Source organism: Octodon degus, unplaced genomic scaffold, assembly GCF_000260255.1.
Source record: "Octodon degus isolate 3935 unplaced genomic scaffold, OctDeg1.0 scaffold00038, whole genome shotgun sequence".
Classification (NCBI taxonomy): domain Eukaryota; kingdom Metazoa; phylum Chordata; class Mammalia; order Rodentia; family Octodontidae; genus Octodon; species Octodon degus.
In genome coordinates, this window is record NW_004524614.1 from 2555066 (window position 1) to 2576701 (window position 21636).

At 41.4% G+C, this 21636-nt stretch overlaps 1 protein-coding gene and 1 pseudogene across 4 annotated transcripts in view; both read left to right on the top strand.

Annotated features, from left to right (window-relative positions):
- The window catches only part of Atp8a2 (ATPase phospholipid transporting 8A2), a 726716-nt gene that overhangs the window by 628327 nt on the left and 76753 nt on the right, over nucleotides 1-21636 (top strand). The gene's annotated exons all lie outside the window — the stretch shown is intronic.
- Nucleotides 1936-2448, top strand: LOC105742136 (annotated as a pseudogene).

Consider the following 21636-nt stretch of genomic DNA (forward strand, 5'->3'; position numbering starts at 1 on the left):
GAGAATCATTCCAATTAACTGCTAGATTCAAAAATCTTCTGGAGATTCTCAGGATCATTGCCTTGCCCATCTTCTACATATAACTGTATGGCTTGTAACTGTCATGTTTCCTAGCTTGTCTCCTTTCCATCTCTTAATTAGTTAGTCCTTGAGTTCCTACTTTCCTTTTACTTGTGTTATACCTTTCTATTTGTATTTCTTCTTTTGAGTTCTTATACTAGGGAAACTATACGATATTTACACATGTGGGTCGGGTTTATTTCACTTATGAGTATATCTTCAAGTGGCATTCACTTCAATATAAAGACTTCAAGTTTATCATTCTTTATAGCTAAGTAATACTCCATTGTATAAAAATACCACATCTTTTTCATCCATTCCTCAGGCAATGGGCATCTTGGTTTTTCTAAGATTTGGCTATCACAAATTGTGCTGCTATAAACATAGGCACACATATATCACTATGAAATGATGTTTTCAGATCTTCCGGGAAAATTCCCAGTAGAGGAATAGCTGGATTAAATGGAGTTTCCAGTCCAAGTTTTCTAAGGAGTCTCCATACTGATTTTCATAATGGTTGCACCAGTCTACATTCCCACCAGCAGTGGAGAAGTGTTCCTTTTTCCCCACAGCCTCTCCAAAATTTGTTGTTGGTTGATTTCTTTATGATAGCCATTCTTTCTGGGTGAGATGATATCTCAATATTGTTTTAATTTGCATTTCCTGGATGGCTAGTGATGTGGAGCATTTTTGCATATATTTATTCGCTTCTTTAATTTCATCCCCTGAGAAGTGTGTGTTCATCTCAGATGCCCATTTCTTGACTGGGTCTTGTGCTTATTTTAAAAGCCACAAAGAATTTGCTGTGTGTGGTTCAGATGTGGTTTGTCCCTATACACACATACACACACACACACACACACACACACACACACACACACACCCCACCCAAGAGTTGAGAGCTTAGGCTTGGCCCCTAAGGTAACTCCTTGGGAAGTAGAAGACCCCTTAAGAAGGTCAGCTGACCAGAAGTCTATGGATTGTCAAAGCTGTGCTCTTGAAGGGAGTAAGATACTCTCATGGGACACTGGGTAGTATAAAAGCTCCAGCTGGATCGCACCCAACCTGCCTCTGTGCCCTTTCTTGACCCATGATTATTTTCTCATCCACACTGCTGCATACATGAGACCCTTGTAAGAGTTTGCGCTGCATTGTTTGCACTTTTGCCCCCCAAACTAGAGCTAGGTAAACCTTTCTTCTTTATACAGATAGCCATCTCTGGTATTTCACTACAATCGCAAAACACTAAGACCGGCTAAAATGACAACTTCATCAAATAAATGCCAAGATACCTTTGTTGATCTAGTCCCAAATACAGTGCCAGTTATGTAGTAGTACTCTGAATCCCATGTTCTCTCATTAGTCTCGGGATCCTGCAGCCAGGAGTCAAGGGAGATATAATTTTTTTTGATAAATGTTTGACTCCACTGCCTATGTTTTTTCTGGTGTCTCATTTAGCCATGCAGTCCTAGAATTTGAAAACAAATATTAACACATCTCAAAATGCTTAAAGGTGAAATATTAATGGTTAATTCCATTTTTTAAAATTATCAGGTGAATGAAAAAAGTCAGTTAAACATGATAGAATTCAGAAGTGCCATTTTGATCTTCCCTGTCAAGAAAGAATATGGAATCAGTGTTTCTTTTCATAGCCAAGGTTTATTTCTAGTAGGCTACAATGAAGAGAGAGAGTACATCTGGGAAAGTTATCGCTAGCTTGTTGTGAGTTTAGTTGTTTCCTGCAAAGATGAAGGTACAATTTGTAGATAAGAATACAGACCTAAATGCTAATGCCTTCAGGTATCATTCAGGTTTAGATGATCTTACAAGTTGAATCTTTTAAGAATGAACCTCTCTTCATTTGGCTGTAGCAATATGGTGGTGGGCTTAGTGTCAGTGGCGCCGAGGCAAGCATTGTTGGGGAGAAGGGCAGTGCCTACAGCTCCCATTTCCACTTCCAGGGCTCTGACCAGTTTGTCGAGCACATCCACACAGAGGCTGGCACAGGATCAAAGTTGGGACATGCGACTTATAACAGTTGATGAAAAGTTGGACATCACTACGTTAACTCGTGTTCCAGAAGAGCACGTCAAAACCAGACAAGCTAGGATCTTCATTCCTGCTTGCAGAAACATGCAGTCTGGTGTAAACAACACCAAGAAATGGAAAATGGAGCAATGGGAAAATCCTTTGATGGTTTGGGCATCGATAGCTGATCCCTTGTCCACCATGGTTCTCACCTTCAGTACCAAAGAAGATGCAGTTGCCTTTGCAAATAACAATGGATGGATCTATGATGTTGAAGAGAAGAAGGTTTTAAAACCTAAGTCCGTGTTTTATGGTGCAGACTTTTCTTGGAACAAAAGAACAAGAGTTTCCATAAAATAGGTTGGCACAGGCTGGATCTCTGTGCTTGACTGAATAAAGTCATCTATGCAAGATGGGTGTTCCATTACTGTTAGAGCAGCTATATTTGGAGAAGTCCTTAAAGGATCTTTTCATACTTGATGCCAGTCCAAAATTGTAGGTATTTGAAATCAGTAAGATGGCCCAATATAATCCAATAGTCCATGTTAGTAGTGAGTTACCAGCACAACTGGCAATTGTCTGAAGTTGTTGAGTTGAGCCTTTTATAACTCAGCACATTAATATGGCTTTAGTTTTTGTACCTCATGGTTACACTTTTCTGATGGATTGTTGAGACCAAGTTAAAGCAATACCTATATAACTGAAAATGTAACTTTTGCTATCTGATAAGGTCGGTCAAATCCCCTCAGGATTTACCCAGGAGCCAACATACGGTATTTTTTAAGGATCTGTGAAATTGAGTGGTACTCCATACTAACTTCCATCCATCAAAAACAATTATGAAGGATTACATTATTTTAAATTAGGAATTGGCTCAGAAAAGAAAAACTACCTATTGTTGAGGATAGCTAGTGTTCATATTGTCTGAATTTATTTGTAGTACTAGTGATTAAACTTGCAGCCTTTTCAGTGAGCTAAGTCAAAATCCCACTGGTTATTTTTTTTTCTATGAAAGTGATTTTTTTCCAGAATACATGGTCCCAAATAAACTTTAAATGAAATGCAAAAAAAAAAAGGATGAATCTCTCTTATGTTAATGTAAATGAACATTTAAAATGATAGGGGACAAAAGCATCTTTTGATGTGGCTTGTGTTAAAGAAATAATATAGAGTCCTGTAACTGATTCTTATGGCAAAGAAAGTCTGGTGGGAGACAGGCTGTCTGACCCTCAGAAGCCAGAATTCTAGTCCAGCTTCATTAGTAAGCGATTCTGCTCCCAGGGGTAGTTTAGCCGATCACTCCATGATGTTTCCTCCACCATAAAATGATGGACTAGAACCACACACCCTTGTAAGAACAGTCATCTTCAGATCAAAGGACACACGTCATCATCTTGCCTAATGTCTGTGACATTAGACCTTCTTGTCACCTTCTACTTCTTGAAACTTCTCTGCAGACAAACAAGTTATTTCTTTTTAGTTTCTTTCTGTTCATCTCTTCCTGTCTCATTTTTGGGTTCTTCACTCTCATTCTTCATTGTGGGTTTGTTGTTCCTTAGAGTTCAGTGCTGCATAAGTTGTCCCTTCCTAAGGCTAACTCTTCCACTCCTGAGCTTTGACTACCCACTGTGTCCTTCTGTCTGTCTGACTGTCTATCTGTCTGTGCATGTGCTCAACATAGATATCTGCCCCTGACCTCTTATATCTTGTAAGTACTGGACTTGTATCTCTAAAATCCTTTCATACTTTCCAGCTATGTGTTCACATGGTCACCTAAGATTCAGCATATTCAAAAATCAAATTCAAGGCTGGGGAGGTAACTCAGTGGTCTAAGCACCTGTCTAGCAAGCACAAGGACCCAGGTTCAATCCCCGAAACCACATACCTTGCCAGCCCCAGAATCTTGTGTCAGCCACCATAACCAGGCATGGTGGCACATGCCTATAATCCCAGTGCTGGGGAGGCTGAGACAGGAGGATCACTATGAGTCTGAGCTGCGTAGTGAGACCCTGTACCAAATAAATATTGAAAAAACATTTTTTAAAAATTAAATTCATTATCTACAAACTATGCATTTGTGAACATCATTATTCATCTCAGTGCTCAAATGTAGGATATAGGAATTTCTTAAGTGTTTGTTTGTTTGTTTGTTTGTTTGTGGTACTGAGGATTGAACTCAGGACCCTGTGCTTGCCAGGCAAGCACTTATTCTACAGAGCTATCTCCCCAGGCCAAATTCTTATCACTCCTATTTCCATTTCTCTCTTTCTTTCACCAGTATGTCTTACAGACCCACTCCCCCTAACATTGCCAGTACATTGCCAGTACTCCTGTGCTGCTTGTGGCTCTATCAGCACCTGCTCAGACTGGTCAATCACTCTGGAAAAACCTTGTGCCAGAATCTTCTTGGCCTGATTCCTCACCTTGCAGTACAACCTGTCTCAGCTTTAGGCACAGCTACCCACGGAGCAAATCCCAGTCTCCTTAGCAGGACTTCCAAGAACTGTGTGATGGAGCCACTCCCTTGCTCTCTGCTGTGCTTTCACTTCATCTGTACTGGAAGACATGGTGCTGATCAAAATGTGTGGGGCCGCCCTGCATGGAATACCCTTCCTCCTCCTGCTTCACCTGCTAAGATTCAGCTCACCGTTCAAGCACCAGCCCTCATCAATTGTCAAGCTTTCAACATGCAAAGTGCTACTTTCTGTCTGGGATCTTCTCCAGATTTCCCAGCTAAATTGATATTCTCTCTGTCCCCAGCCATAGATATAGATCTCAAATATTTTGTTCAGATTCCTGCAGAAGCAGTTATCATACCACATCATCATGGATGCAGATATACAAAATAAGTCTGAGCTTAGTCAGAGACAAAGAAGCCAAGCTGGTTATTTTAAATATTGACTTCTAATCCAAGAAATTATAGTTCTAGAGGTGATAGATGGGACTGATGGAGAACCTGGAGATAAATGGGCAGCAGAAAGGATGAAGTCAAGGACAACATTATCAAAGCCCAAAGCGGGGTCACCTCACAGTTGTGGGGCCCTAAAGGACCAGCCTGCAAGGAGTGGGAGCCAGAGGTAAATTGTGGCCACGTCTCAAGTCCTTCAGGCACAGGCGGAACAGTCCTGGCCTCTGCCCTCTTACCTCCCTCTAATCTCTTTCCCATGCCTCCCACTGGCAGGACCCAGCTGCAAGCCTCCAGAAGTCCTAGCCTTCATGAGCTGGTCCCTGCAGGAACTGTGCAGAACACACTCCAGAGCAAATAAGGGCAAATGTAGAACAGGTTGTAGCTGCTTAAAAGCAAGAAACTCATCTTACCTGCTTCTACTACTTGCAGCACCTAGCACCAAGTAAGGTTTCATAAACATTTAGTGAATTGAATTGAGCATTGAGGTTTCCTTCCAAGAGTAAAATTATGTTGTTCTCTACCAGCGCACATGCTTCATCTATCATTGTGTTAAAACAAAAACATGAAACACTTCCATGAGATTTTTTTCTTTATAAAAATCATAGATTCTGTGTATTATTTACTTAAACCCTTACCTTGGTTCAGTCCCAAACCTATTCCTCTATTAACATTAAGCCAGTGCCATTTATCAGCTCTGGCTTAGTTTTGAAAACATTTTCTACCAACTGGGTGTCAGATGAAATACAGAAAGAGAAATGGGCACGTTGATTTAATAAGTGCTAACAATATGAAAGAAAGAAGGAAAAATGATGTGAGCAATGTTCACATTACTCACCCTGAACATGCCTTTGAAAAGCCTCCCTGTGGACTCTTCAGCCCCATTCCCCTGAACCCCTCAGTACCAACCTTGGGCCACGTAGCCGGTGCTGCTGGGGGCAGAGCACAGCAGGCCCAAGGTGGAAGGCCAGGTCACTACCCCAGGCGTCCCAAGTCCTCTTGCTCTCCCAAGAAGAGATGTTCCTAAGAGAAAAAGCTGTCACCACAGAGGTGCCCCTGGTGGGGGATTCCAGCTGCGCTAACTTGCGCTCTTTCTTAAGAGCTAACTCTTCCCTACCCTTTTGACTTCACTGGGCTGCTGCAAAATGCCAGATTGCTCTGGACAGAAACAAGATTGTAGCTTCCAATGCACCCGCAGATTCAGCATTTGAGGCACATTGGCCAACAAAGTGGAGGGAACCTTAGAGAAGAAAGTTCAAAGCCTCTATCCCCACATGAGGACATTGAAGACTTGCTGTGATAGCTTACTGCCCATACTGCCCAAAGCCAGAACCCAGCTCCTATACAGCCCATAGTCACTCTTGTTTGCTACTCAGATTCCCAACTGTTTCAAACCTCAACTGGGTAGGCACTCTATTCCTGAGCTGTGTCTCCAGCCCCCACATATATTTGCTATTCCTTTTTTATTAGATTATTTTAGACTTGAATTCCAAAATCATGTGTTGGGCATTAACCGAATTCTAGTATCCACAGTTCTTTCCTTTTTTTTTCCTCTAACACTGATATCTTTGCCACCAGTCCAATGGCTGTCACTCTCTGATCCTCAACCTCATTTATTTTGATAGCTTCTGAGGAACTGGAGCTGACCACACATGCCTGGGACCAACCTCTTCAGGTAGAAAGAACCTTTTTTTTTTTTTTTTTTTCATATTTTAGGAAAGGGTCTGGAGGGTGTTTAGTGTCTCACTACTACATCTATAGTGATCCACCTGTTTACAGCTTCCCAAGAGCTGGGATTACAGGTACACACCACCATGCCCAGTCTCAATTGCCATCTCAGCTTGCCCTTGGGCGGGGCCGGCACGGCAGGCCCAGGGATCAAACTCCCAGCCCTTGCACATGCTTGCAGGTATTTTAGTCCATTGAGCTACTTGTCCAGCCCTTTGGTAAAAAGAATCTTAGTGGCTTTGCACTCAGTCTCCAGTTTACCTCCTGGCCAAGGTATTGGTCTCCTCTGAATATCCTGGATATAATCATGAAAAAGTTACTGAAGTTAATCCTAAACATCAAGAATAATGACACTGCCATCATTTTCTTGTTTCTCATAATTCTTTTAAATACTTTGTAAGGCAGGGATATAGCTCAGCAGTAGTGTGTGTGCTTCACACATGAAGGCCCTGGATTTCCTCCCTAGAACCAAATACTAAAGAAAAAACTTTAAAACATACTTTATAAATCTGCAGGGAAACAATTTTAACTTGCTTCTCAGGTCAGATAACTGAGTACCTTGAGTAAGCCAAATATTATACTGATTGTTTTATGTTGATTATATCTGCTCCTGACAGTAACCCCAAAGTGCCTATTTTCAGTATCTGCAGTTTATGAAGAAATAAAAGAGGTTAAGTAACTTACAGTGTCACAGAGCTGTTTGGCTATAAAAAGCAAAGATTTAGTCCCAAAGTCTGATTTCCGACCCACCTTTTGTACTCTTCCACACTGCATGATGTTAACATACACAGTCAACAGGTAGCTTTACTAATCAGAACTTGCATCATATAGAACTTCAGGGATAATCACTAATGTTGACATAAAGAATGTATTATAAAATAGCTTGATAAAGTTTAAAAATAGCATGATTATCACTGTACTGATATTTAACAAGAAGACATAAATATGATGCTTGGAAATACAGTGCAGTGGTAGAGCAGTTGCCTAGCACGTATGAGGCCCAGGTTTGATCCCCATTACTGAAAAGAAGAGAGAAGAAAAAGATGTTTTAATTTTTTCTATTAAATATAACAGTAATTTCTTCATATCATCTTAAAATGTTAAAAGATGTAGCATAGCTGTGGACTGTAATAGAAACAGAATAATAAGAAACCTTATTTAATTCTAAAATCTTACAATACCAGACAATACATTTTTATTCATTGACCAATGAAAGCCCCTCAAAATTGTTGCCCACAAAGAAAGATGATGAGGGAGAATAAGAGAAGGCAGTTTTTTGAAGAGAGAGACTAACTGTCTGTGGAAGGATGTGCACTTGCAGATTGAGCGAACACAGCTTTTATGAAGTGGATATCCTAGCCAAGCCACATAAATGGACTTGAACGAACTTCCAGATAAGGGACACACTGGGTACATCATCACAGCAGGCTGAAGGAAGCTTCTTCAAAACATTCAGCTAAAAACAGAATATTTGAAGATGCTAGATGTGCGTAGGCCAGAGATGGAAGCTTTTCTTGGGAAGTACATCATTCCCTGAAGTGGGAGACAGAGAAGACCCATAACAGGAAACAAGCAAGCCAAAACACCGTGGCTGCTGACTGGGGTGCATGTGCCTCCAGTCTGGGAGGGTGTCTGCACCAGGCCATTCCTCTCAGGTGCTGCTTTCTCCCATTGAGAGCCCAACCCACAGAAAAGCAAAGGAAAGAAGTGTAGAGAGAGCCTCTCAGGGTGGAAGAAGCTTCTCTCACCTGTGACACCAAAACACCTTCATTCCAAAGGGGGTGCTCATTCAGAAGGGAGTGGGTGGGAATTCACGTGATGAAACACGACAATAGCTTATTGTAAGAGATGTGTGCTCTGACTTGTAATAACTATAATGAGGGAGTGCAGGCATACGCATAACTAGGATGAAACCAGGGACAATCACATGATTGCTACTCTCGCCTGTACTTCTATACAAATACCGTGCCATTTCATTTCATTTTGAACCCTCTTGTAATGTGATGTTAAGAGATTGCTATATTACTTACTAGGATTTTATTGTTGATTTCCAATATATTCCTCATAAATGAATTATTACAGAAAATTTCGGCCTAGATTACTCAGAGATTAAGCAGAAAATTTAAAAAAAAAAAGATTTAAAATGCTGTTCTCATTGTCAGGGCTACTAATTTATATGGCTCTTAAAAAGTCAATAACTTTGAGCCAGCCCCACCCCCCCGGGGCATACTGAGACAGCTACTGAGGCCTGGCGTGGTGCTGTGTGCCTGTAATCCCAGCACTTGAGAGGGTGCAAACAGGAAGATCACTATGAGTGGGATCTGTGTAGTGAGGCTCTGCAGAGCCTGTACTAAATACATTTTAAAAAATAAAAATAAAAATGAAAAATTCAATAACTATGTTGCATGAAGCATTAAACATTTAATGTTTTAGAAAACAAAACAAAGCAACATCATGATAAACATTTTTTAAAAACCTCAAGTAAATTCTACCTAGACAGTAAATGGAATTCATATCTAAAGGAAAGGCTGTTTTTCCAGATATGAAACCATTTGCACTTTTACATTTTTGTTTAAGCTTAGATATTGTCTCTTTTACTGGAAAAATTCAGGGAAGCCTGTAGGTAAAACTGGAAAGCAAGGGGAAATGACACATGTTCACCTGGGAAGAACATAAACAAGGTCACAGCTAAAGCACGCACATAGCAAATGACCTGTCCCCTTTATCTTTGATTCCTTATTCTCAACCCCTGAGCCAAGGGTATATGAGGGTGGGAGAAGCTTCTGATTTTTTTCAACAGTGAATTTTCATGACATCTAACTACTGCTAGATATTTTTAAGCTATATTTGTTGAATGCTCTTTTTGTATATATACATATATATGTATATGCGTCTGTATATACATATATGAATACATGTGCACACACTCAGCACACACATATATCCCCCAGTATCTGTGGGAAATTGATCCCAAAACCCTATAGATAACAAGCTCCTTCTATGTTCAAGTCTCTTGTACAAAATGGCATAATACTTGCACAGAACCTGTGTACATTGTCTCTGACACTTTAATCATTTCAAGATTGCTTATATCAAGGACAGTGTACACACCAAACAAGTATCTGTCACACTGTATTATTTAGGGAATAATGATAAGAGGTCTGAGCCTATTCAGTACCGATAGGATTTTAAACTTATGCATTCGAGTCACAGGTGGTTGAATCCATGGACAAACAACTCATCATGGACGTAGAGGGCAGACTGCGTATTTGATGTGTGATTGTGTATGCCAGAAAAGTAGAGGTAGTCTATCTCGTGGGAGCAGAGATGTCTTTTATATGTATTCACAAAAGGTAGTCAACTGCATGAGGCTGTCCTCCTGTGCCCAGGACATCTTGTGCCCACCCTGCTAAAATGACACTGGAATTAGTTGGAGGGCTCAGAGACCTGGCCACAAGGTGAGCAGAGCCAAACTGGACTTCCCCAAACACTTAATGAGTACTGGCTTCTAGCAAGCTCCATGCTCTGGGTTGATTACTCATACTTATGGTTTACTTGACCAGGGACTAGTTTTAAGCTATACAGCTTTATCTGACCATCAATGTGATATTACTTTGTGTACAACCTTCTTTCTATATTTTAAATTTTAGTTTCAGATTGTTTTAATATGAATATTTAAGTATATGCTTTAAGAAATGCATAATCAATCATTTAATTAGGGCCCAAATAAGTAAAATTTCACTAATAATCACTAGTTAATGTAGACATAAATAATTTTCTAGAAAATTTATCCTGAGAGCTGGCCAAATAGCTCAGTGGATTTAAACGTGCAGGGACCAGAGGTTCAATCCCCAGGCCAGCGTGCCAGCCCCGCCCCTGGGATGCACTGAGACGGCAATTGAGACTGGGCGTGGTGGCACTGGCCTGTAATCCCAGCTCTTGGGAGGCTGTAAACAGGCCGATCACTATGAGTCCAATCTAGTAGTGAGACCCTGAACACCTTGTAGACCCTTCCCTAAAATACAGAAAAAATAAAAATGAAATTAAAAATTTATCCTGGTGATGTTTAAAAATGGCACGCAATTATATAGCATATTTATCGTACACTGTAGAAGTGACACTGATGTCAGTATAGCAGTGCTGCCCATGCCCTGAGTTAGCAGAGGGCCATGAGAGGAGCCAGAGCCCTGTATTCTGACCTTCTCTAGCCCAGCCTCACTTCTCAAGCAGCTCCCCTGGCTTAGCCGCTGCCCTCACACGGAGCCCTGAACCTGGCTATGCCATCACCCCTCCTCTGCCACGAGTCTCCTCCAGGTCTCCACCCACCTCTCCATTTCAGTGTGGAATTTCTCTTTCTTACCAACCTATCACTTTATTTTATTTTATTTTTAAAGTCTTACAGTTTATTAAATTCTCTCATGAAAAAAGTCACAGGCACTGCAGAATATCTACTCCTTGGGCTTTTTGCCAGCACCAACGCCAGCCTTTGCAGTGCCCCTGACTTTCTTCATTCTGTTCTTATGTTCCTTCTGCTGCTTTTGTGAGGTCTTTTTCTTCTCATACGGGCGTGTCTTGCAAGTCTATGTTTGGACTTATTTTTCTTTGCATAATCCAGGGAAGGATGTGATTGAGATTACAGACAAGTGTCTGCAAGATTCAGAGGGGATGGGAAAACTTTACCTCTGTTGGTGATCAAATTGTGCAGGTAGTGTAGATTCTAACAAAATACAGGTAAGCAAAAAAAGGTACAAAAATAAAAACAAAGGAATAAATAAAAGATGAATTATTATCAAATAGCTACCTAACATATATAGGAGGTCCATATGTGTATGGGAAGCCAGACACACTGACCGCATGACACAGTACGTGAGTTTTGTCAGTTGTCCTGGAGCCCAGTTACTGTGACAGGCACACTTCTCTGAACATTTAATTGAATGCTTCACTGAACAATTGATTGGCTTATACATACCCTACTGGAGACAAAGTATACCTTCCAACTTCCCAACCTTCGAATTTAGAAATCTGAAAGAACTGTGGTGCTTATACTTTCCCCTATTTTTTTTAGGTTGGTATTATAACATTTACTAAAATAAAGCTATAGGTTAATAGAAACAGCAATGAACCAAAGAATTAAAATGCAAGCTATGTACAATCCCAACTAAAATCCGTGTCTGTTGTATTTATTTATTAGCTAACTAAAAGGCCGAAAAAGACGAGACACCCAGTGTAATAAAATACTGCAAAACGATTGGCAATTGTCAGTTATCAAAATTATGGATTTTGCATTTTGTATCCTTTTCTCAGTCAAGAAAAAAAATTCTTTTTGAATGTTATATAACATATTTTTCCCATTTTAAGGTTTCTAGTTGGTACTAAAATACTTGTAGCCTTCTCTGGTGCAGAGAAACGACTGTTATCTATTTGTACACTAAAGATTTTCCGTGTCAGGTCTGAGGATCCATTGCCATCATGAATGACACAGTAACTATCTGAACCCAGAAGTTTATCACTTTATTTTAAACTTGCTGCTTTTTTTTTTCCCTTTGCATCATTAAAGCCCTTCTCCTAGGAGGCTTTTTGTCATGCAGTTACATCTTCCACCTAATATTAGCTCACTTTTCCTAAGTGGTCTTATACCCCTCTTTTGCTTTCCACTGTTACCTGTGTTAATAATCACCACACCTAAGCCTCTGAAAGGTTAGGTCACTTGGATCATATACCATCAGTAAGAATTGTCCCCACTTCAACTTTAACCAATGGATCTACTGGCCTGCTTGCTACCATGCATTTTTATTTTGTGTTTGTTTCAGTAAACCTGGTAGTTTTAAAATAACATTTCAAGCTGGGTGATTTGAGTGAGTCTGTGCAGGGGCCCATGCCAATTTCTAGGCATTTAGCATAGAAGGATTATCTTAGAAGAATAAAACTTACTCTAGCATTGCTCGCACATGAGCCCTGGCTGGTGACAGGGTGATGACCTCTTTAGATCCTGAAATTTCAGTGAACCACAAATAGCAGGAAGTAAGTTGACAACGATCACTTACAGAATTGTAGCTATTCACAGAGATGATAGAAAGGAACATCTGTTTCCAGTGAGTGGGCAGGGCAGTTGGTTTCCTGTAGGCAGCTGCCTGTTCCCTCTATGGAAGGCCACCAAGTGCTCAGAGGTTATAAATAAGTGATTATTGGCACCTTTCAGAGAGCGTTGAAGAGAAGGTTAGTGATTTTCTTGCATTCTTTTTCTGGCTTGTTTTTAGAATTCGCAGGCCCCCCTCTACTGTGCCTGGCTGTGACCAGACGCCCTGCACAGGCCTTTGGGCTCTCCCAAACATGGGAGATCTGGCAAGAAGCACACATCTGTGCTCATCTGTCCTCATCTCAGACCTCATGGAGATCTGAGCCAAAATATATATTGTGATGAAATATAGATCAAAAAATTAACTGTGGGAATAGGTGGCACCACCCAAAAGGCTTGTGACCTGGATGGACAAAAGGGAAAGGGAAGCTTGCTGTGTAATTTGTTCTGATGCAAGTACCCTGCGTTAGGTTAGCATGGCCCTCCCTGTGGTAGCTCAAGGCTAGTCTCTGAGCTCAGGAACTCTCATGCCATCACATTACCTCTTGCAGGCTATTCAATATGCTAGAAAAAGTATATGCTAGAAATAAAAATTAGGGACCAGGGATGTAGCTCAGTGTACAGGGCATGTTTAGCATTTAGGATGCCATGGGCTCAACCGTTAACAAGTTTAAGACAGATAGACAGACAGCCCAGGCTAAGCAACATAGCAATATTGAAAAATCCTGTCTCAAAAAAGGGAAAATGCCTGAAGATTCTGGGTCCAATCCCCAGTACCTGCCTCATACACATGCACAAAAGAAAGAAGTCTTTACTGATTGGTCATCTCTATTCCAAAAATCTGAAGTTTCAGGTTTAATGATTTGGATTTTTGGATTAAAAGTACTCAACGAGTCAAGTATATGCAAGTTATTTATTTATTTATTTATTTATTTATTTATTTATTTATTTATTTATTTTTGCAGTACCAGGGATCAAACTCAGGACCTTGCACTTGCCAGGGAAGCACTTACTCCACTGAGCTATCTTCCCACCTCCAATATTTTAAAATTAGGTTAAAAAAAAAATCCAAACTCTGAAACATTCTGTTCTCAGGCCATTTTGGATAAGGGCTATTCGACTTCTACTTCATCACCTTTGTTGAACAAAGTTAATGGCTTTTTCATTTTAAGCTTGGGATTGTTTGCTTTGTGTCTTAAATAATCAAGTTTGACTTTTAGGCAGCTTTGAGTCATCTTGAATTCAAAATAGGCCAGTAGCTGTCTATGTCAGCATGCTGAGCTTTATTTTGTTATTGTTGTTGTGCTGCCAGTTAATTTCTCCGGTCAGAGGGCTGACAGTTTGAAAAGGGATCGCAGGATGCACATCCGTTGTGTTGAGAAATATGTGGTTCCACAGGCAGAGATTTAAAAGCTGTAAATATTCATAAGGACTTATCTAAGCCACTCACTGGTTATTAGTTCTTCACATTAAGTAAAAGATATGCAAATCCACAGAGGTTGATGGTGTATCCAGACCAAATAAATCTGAACCTTCAAAAAGCAAATTAAACGTTCAGTAGACGTGCTCTCATTCTCAAATGACCGTGCTCACTGTACTTTCCACAACAGCACTTATTGTCCTTCCTCATGCTGTCTTCCGCTGCAGAGGAAGGCAGAAGCCCAGAAAAAAAAAAAGGGATCACTATCTCCAAAACTGTGCTTGGCCTAGCTTGATGCTCTCACCGTTTATCTTCTTTTACTTCCAACACTTTACATTAATGGAGACAGCTTTGCAAGCAGGACTCCCCCATTGGGTACCACTGCATTCTTTTTTAAAAAAAAAATCTTGCCTTTATTACAGTGCTTTTAATATTCATGGAGTTTGAAAAAAATAAATAGCCTAGACTATTTCCTCCAAATGGAAATGTTATGGTTTTAAACCCCAGAGAAAACAACTGGAGAGTTCTGCACACCCCCTTTTTTATCTGTCAGCTGGAAAGTGGCTGCAGACTGGCAGAAGGGTGACCTCCTTGACACTGAGTTCCCAGAGCAGATGGCTGAGACATGGAGGCCATGGGGACTGCTCTAAGGAGGAAGTAAAGAGCGAGCTGCCACACAACTCTTAAAGACCCCATTTGGAGTAATGGATACTAGGTTCCTTTCAGTTGATTTAATGTTATATCATTTCATCATTTCTGTTCTTGAAGAACATAGACTTACTTCTTCAATTTCTCTACGTTAAATGAATATCACCAGAAATTTTTCTCTGCCCTCTTTCCATACTTGACATTGACTTTGTATCGTAGACATCTTTAAAGCAAGCTCAGCACCACATGCCCCTCCAGCCCCACCCCTGAGCACACTGAGGTGGCCACTGAGACCAGGTGTGATGGCGCACGCCTATAATCCCAGCACTGGGAAGGCTGAAAACAGGAGGGTCACTATGAGTCTGAGCTGTGTAGTGAGATCCTGTACCAAATACATTTTTAAAAAGCAAGCTCAGCTGGCCCCTTAAACATTTAAAAAACTATTTACTTGTGTAAGAACTTCACATTTGAAAGCCCACATTTTAAGATAAAACAAAATGACTATTCAGAATAATTATTTTAGGGGCTGGAGATATAGCTCAGTGGTTTAAAGCCCCTGTCTAGGAAGCACAAGGTCCCAAGTTTGAGCCTCAGTACCATAAAGTAGCTATTATTACTGTTGTTGTTGTTATTTTAAATCCCTCAAGATCAGAAGTGGTGTTTCAGTAACAGAATGTCCTGTCCCATAAATTACCCTTCTCGTTTGCACTGTTGCCCAATGTGACCCCCTCGGACTGACCAGTCTTCCTCCTGCCCTGCTCTCTGCTGGCTCCATCTTTCCCTTGCTCTCTTTCTGAGGGCTGGGCTGTGTCGCAGGCTGACGGACCAGCTGCCTTGCAAGCCTTTGTTTCTTGTATTTCTGAAGCTTCTGTGTACCAGCGGCCCTTTCTCTCTGTGCTTGCAGCACATAGCCCCTTCCCTACCTTGTTCTACAGCACAGTGGCAGGCGGAAAAGCTTCTGGGAGTCAGTTTGTATCCTTATAGCCAAATACCTAATATAACTAATTTATAAAGAGAAAATGGTTTATTTTGGCTCTTAGATTTGCAGATTCTGGTCCATGATGAATGGGCCCCATTCTGTGGGCCTGTGACGAAGGCAGGCATGTGTGGTGGAGCAAATCTGCTTGTTTCATTACCAGGAAGTGGAGGACCAAGAGAAAGAGACCAGGGTCCCTGTTCCTTTCCAGGGCAGCTCCTGAAGACCCAGCACCTCCCTTAGGCACCACCCCCTAAAGGTTCCACCTGCCATTTATCTGCCCTCATTTTTTCGAGTGAAATTTTGGGGGCCGTATATGAAATCCTATGGTTAATTTATAGAGGTGATAAAACTTTGTGAAATTCTTTTATTATAATCCTCAGCCATAGGTTGGACACCCCAGCAGAAAGCTTCCAGTCAGAGCCTTGGCACATGCTGCTGTGCTGTGTGCGGCACTCCAAACCCCTTGCTCAAACTCTCCTGCCCATTTCTCTCAAATGCTGCTTTTTCAGAGAAGCCCTGAGACATCTCACTATTCTCTCTGATGGCACCAAAGTGTCCTTCACTGCCATGACTGTAAACCGTCGTGTGTTTCCTGCTTCCTTTTTCCCCTCCCTCAAACGGTAAGCACTGTAGGATTACACCATGCACGCTTCCTTTTCCTTCATAGCATGCCCCCACCATGCTCAGTGTCTTATGTGTAGCCTGGCCTCTCAAGCAGCTTTGGATGAGTAAGAAAGAGATGGTCATGTGCTGTCTCCCTGCTTATTGAATAAAAATTGCTGCTGCTCCACCTGTTGCTTGAAGGCGTCTGGGTCTGATCTTCCCTACTTCCCCCCCCCCCCATAGCTCCTTTCTGTGCTGTGTGGCAACCTTAATGGAACCGGTTATCATTGCCACTTATGCACCTTGCTGGCCCAGAGTCAGTTCGTCCCCGTTGCTCTTTTTATACCAAAATACTACTTGTTCCTTACAAGTTCTGCTGCTATCACATTATAATGTATCTTTTGATTTGTCCCCAGTCACTAGTAACGTCTGCCTACTTCACTCTCCACCAGACATTGCTTTGTCCTCATTGTAGCTCTTGTCCAGTGCCATGCAGAATTTGTGTGTGTTTTCCCTCCTGAACTAGAATGTAACAGGCTGGAGGGAGTAAGTGGACCCTGCTGGTCTTGGTGTTTCCCACATGGCTGAGCACAGAGGCCTGTCTAATAAGCACGTTGCATAGATGGGCATGCTGGGGCTGCTGGTGTTCTGCATGCTGTGGAAGCTGGGGAAGAATTTAGCAATCTATTCAAAATGCCAGAACCCAGCTGAGGTCAATTAGAAAAGGCTGAACTTGAAAGCAGCATCCCGAAGTTCATTGTCAATCCCAGAGGAAGTGATACTTGCAAAGAAGTGCAAAGTGACACCCGAGAAAAAGTAGAGCCAGAGAGCTGAAGTTTGGGGGTCTTTAATAAACTTATCTGCAGTAGTGAGCCTGACATGACTTCAATCCCTAAAGTAGGACAAAAGTAACTCTAAATATATTGACTCAGCTGGCTGAGCAGATGTCATGCTGAATGCAGATATCAGAGAGGAACGGAAAGGAAAAAGGACTCTGGTATGGTGTGGTCACTGGAAAGGGGTGCCTACTTCTAGCTGGGGGATTCCCTTGTGAGTATTTTGTCTGTTTCCCACAAGAGAAAAAAAAAGTCTTCTTCACTTCAGTATTCACTGTCCCCTCTCCACGAAGGAAAATAAACAGCAGATTTCCCCTTTGGGTCAGTGCTGAGCATCTGCTGCGGCTGCTCTTGAGAAAGATCAAACCAGAATACTTGCACCTTGTGGTCATCGGCATCGAAGGCTGCAGGTTTTTCTTCCACCTAATTTTCATACACGTGTGAGCCTTAGGAGGCTTAATTAAAACTGCGGGGGAGCCAAAGTAAGCGTATAAAGGAACTGTTTTGATGCTTCAAAAACCCCAGCAAACAGAATCTGGATTATTCAATTAGGTATGCTTATGGGATTTGTCTTGAGTGTTTTGATTGCTCACAGCCTGCTGGGAAAGTCAGTCATGGGGTTTAGAACTGAAAGGAACCATAGTTAATACCTCCCCCTAAATTTCACTTTTCATCTTCTTATTTAGGCTTGCCATGCCAGCGTGGCATTGTGAGCTGAACCTGAACTTGTACTCACACTTTTGTTCACTCAGCTTCTTCTGCTGGTGCCAAATCACATGGCCGCACCTGCCGAACTGCCCGTCGCACTTTCTGCCTGGTTTGGCCGTCACGTTCTTGGATTCCCTTCCTACTTTGCATTGATGGTCTTTGCCTGACAGGCTGAATAAACAAGGTAGTTCCAGATGTAGGATCCCCCAGATGGATCTCTTCTTGTTTCCTTGGCTTTAGACAGGTCACTAATCTCTTGGGGCCCTATGATGTCACACGCAAAATAATAGAGATCAGAGTGTTAGGAATTGTACCCATATCATAGGATCTCTCTGTTACTTCAGTTTTCTAAAATTCATGTTTGATGTTTGGCTCAGGATGAGTGTTCCTTAATGGCCATTGTGACTATGGCTGTCCCAGGACATAAGCAAAGCCAATCAGCTGCAGCCAGTGGACTAAGGATAGGGATGGTTGTGCACCTCGCCTTCCCAAAACAATATGGCAGGCCCCAATTCACTGCCACGCAAAAGCCCAGTCTAAGGTGGCCTGCAAGGTAGTCATACAGATTGCACATACAGGCTAAGGTCAGTGGGGTGCCATACATGTGGCTAGATTGCCCAGCAGACAGTATAAGTGACAAGGAATCATGCCCTACATTTGGTTATAGAAAGCTATAAATGGAACTCAGAGTCAGATCTCCACAGGGAATTTATTTCCAAGATCATGACCACAATAAGACCCAAGAACAAACAGATGTGTCTCCTGGGGTCAGGGCTGTCTGGCCTGATAGTGAGCACACATAGGCCCCCATGGAGTATATACACTTGCCAGTCAGCTCAGGAACAAGATCTTCCTGCTACAAAGCCACTTAAGAAGAAAGTTTTACATAAAGCCAACTTAAAAATCCAACCAAAAACTACTGTTGTATCTGGATGGTGCTTATGTTATGGGACTTAGACTAAATTTTTAGATGTTTGTGCCCCCCAAAAGCAGGTTGTATGAAAGTTATAGTATATACAAATAGTGTATGTAGGGTTCATGGTCTCTGGTGAATCCATGGGCCTTTGCCTGTGATGCAATGTCCTCTGAGGGTACAGGGACCTAGAGAATGTGTGCCAACCATGAGTTTGTCAGTCCAGTGAAGATAAATAAGCAAGCCTGGTATGGAACACCATTCAGAACCTCAGGGCACAGTGACAAGGCCCACCCTGTAAAGTGCAGGAACATAAATCTCACTGGTGGTTCTTATCCCTGGACAGCAGTATGACCTTAGCAAGACTGACCTGTCTCAACTAAACTGATTTCCTTGATCAAATGGAGGATAACACTATTGTTGTAGGGCCACCTGTGTGTCCTAATGAAAGGGAAGGAAATGGTGGTTGCTGTGCCTGACAAGTGGTTATCAGACAAGAGATGCAAACCATAGAATTGTCGACATCATACAGCAATGCAGGAAAGAAAGCATGGTTCTGCTGAAAAAGCTGAGGGGATACATTTAAACTGAATCTGAAAGCAGGGAGAATTCCAAAGGTCATAACACGGGGGGAGTAGGATACTGTGAGCCAAGCAAGGAACAAAATGAGCAAAAGCAAAAAACAAGAACATTGAACTTTGAAGAAATTCTAGCATTTCAGCATGGCTGGAGTACAGACTACTTTCAATGAAGTGCCAACAGTAGAGCCCTGAACAATCAAGGTTGGACCACGAGTGGCCTCAAATGTCATTGTCAGTTCTATAAGATGGTACTAAAAATTCCAGCTGCCCTGTAAAGTGCCACATTCTCTACTAAACCAATAAATTATTGAATACTCAACCACTGCTGCACAAGGATCAAATAGGACTGTTTACAGCTTAAGTTACTTAGCCATCAAACTCACCATAGTAAATTATAATCCTGTCTAAATGATATACTGTCTTTTTTGATATTTCATGTTAAATTATGCCCCCTTATTTTTTGTTTCATATTTTCCCATGGCTATTGGATAAATATAGAACAAACAAATCTAGCAAACAAACTCTCTTCACTGTTACCAAACTTGAATGAGTTTGATCACCTTCTCAGAGGGGCTGTTGACTAGGTAGACATGGCTCACTATTGTAGTATAATCATTGATACAGTGATGCATTTTTGCTTTGGATCAAATAATTCTCAAATAAACAAAACATTGTATTAGTCACTTCACACTCTAGTTTTACTTTTTCATGATACGTGGATTAAGCTTGACTCCTACAAAGATAACATGGGACATTGGTGGAGATTAAAGCTATTGGTCTCCTGAAACTTCCCACATCACCAATAAAAGAGCAAGACTGAAACAAAGATTGGAAAACTACATGTCAGCATCAGCCCTAGAAAGTCGGTGTATATGATCCCCGCCAAGTACCCAGAGTTCTGGAATCTGAACTACTGTTGTCTACCTCAGTCAACACGTATTTCCTCTAGAGGAGTTCTGAGCAGGTGCTTCCTCCGAGTTGCTGCTGCAGCCTCACTTACACATGGCGCATTCAGCTGAAATCATAGGCCCTGCTGACCTCCTGTGCATACATTTGTTCATCTGACAGCCAGTCCTTGCTGATTTCCATGTTGGCGAGTGCTGGACGTAGAACAGATGTTGAGGATTATAGGCAAGGATTCAAGGAAGCTGTAGGCCTGAGCATCTGCAGAAGTAATTCATCATAGAGTTGGGGAAAGGCTTGCTGAACCTTCCATGAGTTTGATGAAATAAACCTCAGTGGGTCTGAATATTAGGACTCAAAATGAATGTTTTTCTGGTGTCCTTTAATTGAAAGGAAAATAGTAAAGCATCATCTTCAAGTCAGCTGGAGGAAAAAAGTCCCAGCCCTTCAAATGTTCATTTAAGTCCTAACCTGTGAATTAGTACAGTCTTCCCACTGATTCCATAGTGATTCATCAAAAAATAGTTTGTAGAATGTTGGAGGGTTCATTGCGCCCATGGGAAAATTCTTTTTAAGATTGCGTCCACTTTTTTCCAATTGAATATTTCTTCCTGGCCATTTCTGATTGTCCTGAAGTTTTGTTGTCTAGGTATTGCACCAGCAGTGTTGTCTACCCCTAGGTTTACTGTCTGAGACACTAGCAGAAGCTGGAAGTCCAAAGATTGGGACAGAGTTTGCCTGTGAGCTCAGTGGCCCACATACAGCCCATAGTAGCACTTGGAAGAAAAGTCAAGGTGGCTTTCTGCTTTCTTAAGTGTTTCTGGGTAGTATTCTATAGGTTTAATAAATCTAACCTTTATACTTATGGTCAATGACACGGGTCAGTACATTTCAGTAAGTGCTCTTAGCTTACTAAAATTATTTAAAAAGCACAAATAGATGACATGGCAAGAATTTTTTCACCAGTCATAGGTATCTAAAATAAAATTTTAAACGACAAATATTTTAGTACAGATTCTTAGAGGAATAGAATTTAGAAGCCATCTTTTTCAGATTTTGCTTTTCCATTGATTCCATGACTATTTATAGCCCATTAAGGATTTCAGTAAGAAGAATGACAAAGATGCATGCTCAACCATGAGTGTCTTACAGTTGATCTGATGTTTGTGGAGTACTTTCCAAGAATATAGTAGAAGGTGCCTTTTTCTGAGGCAAATACAGAAATAACAATATTAATAAGGAGAACAA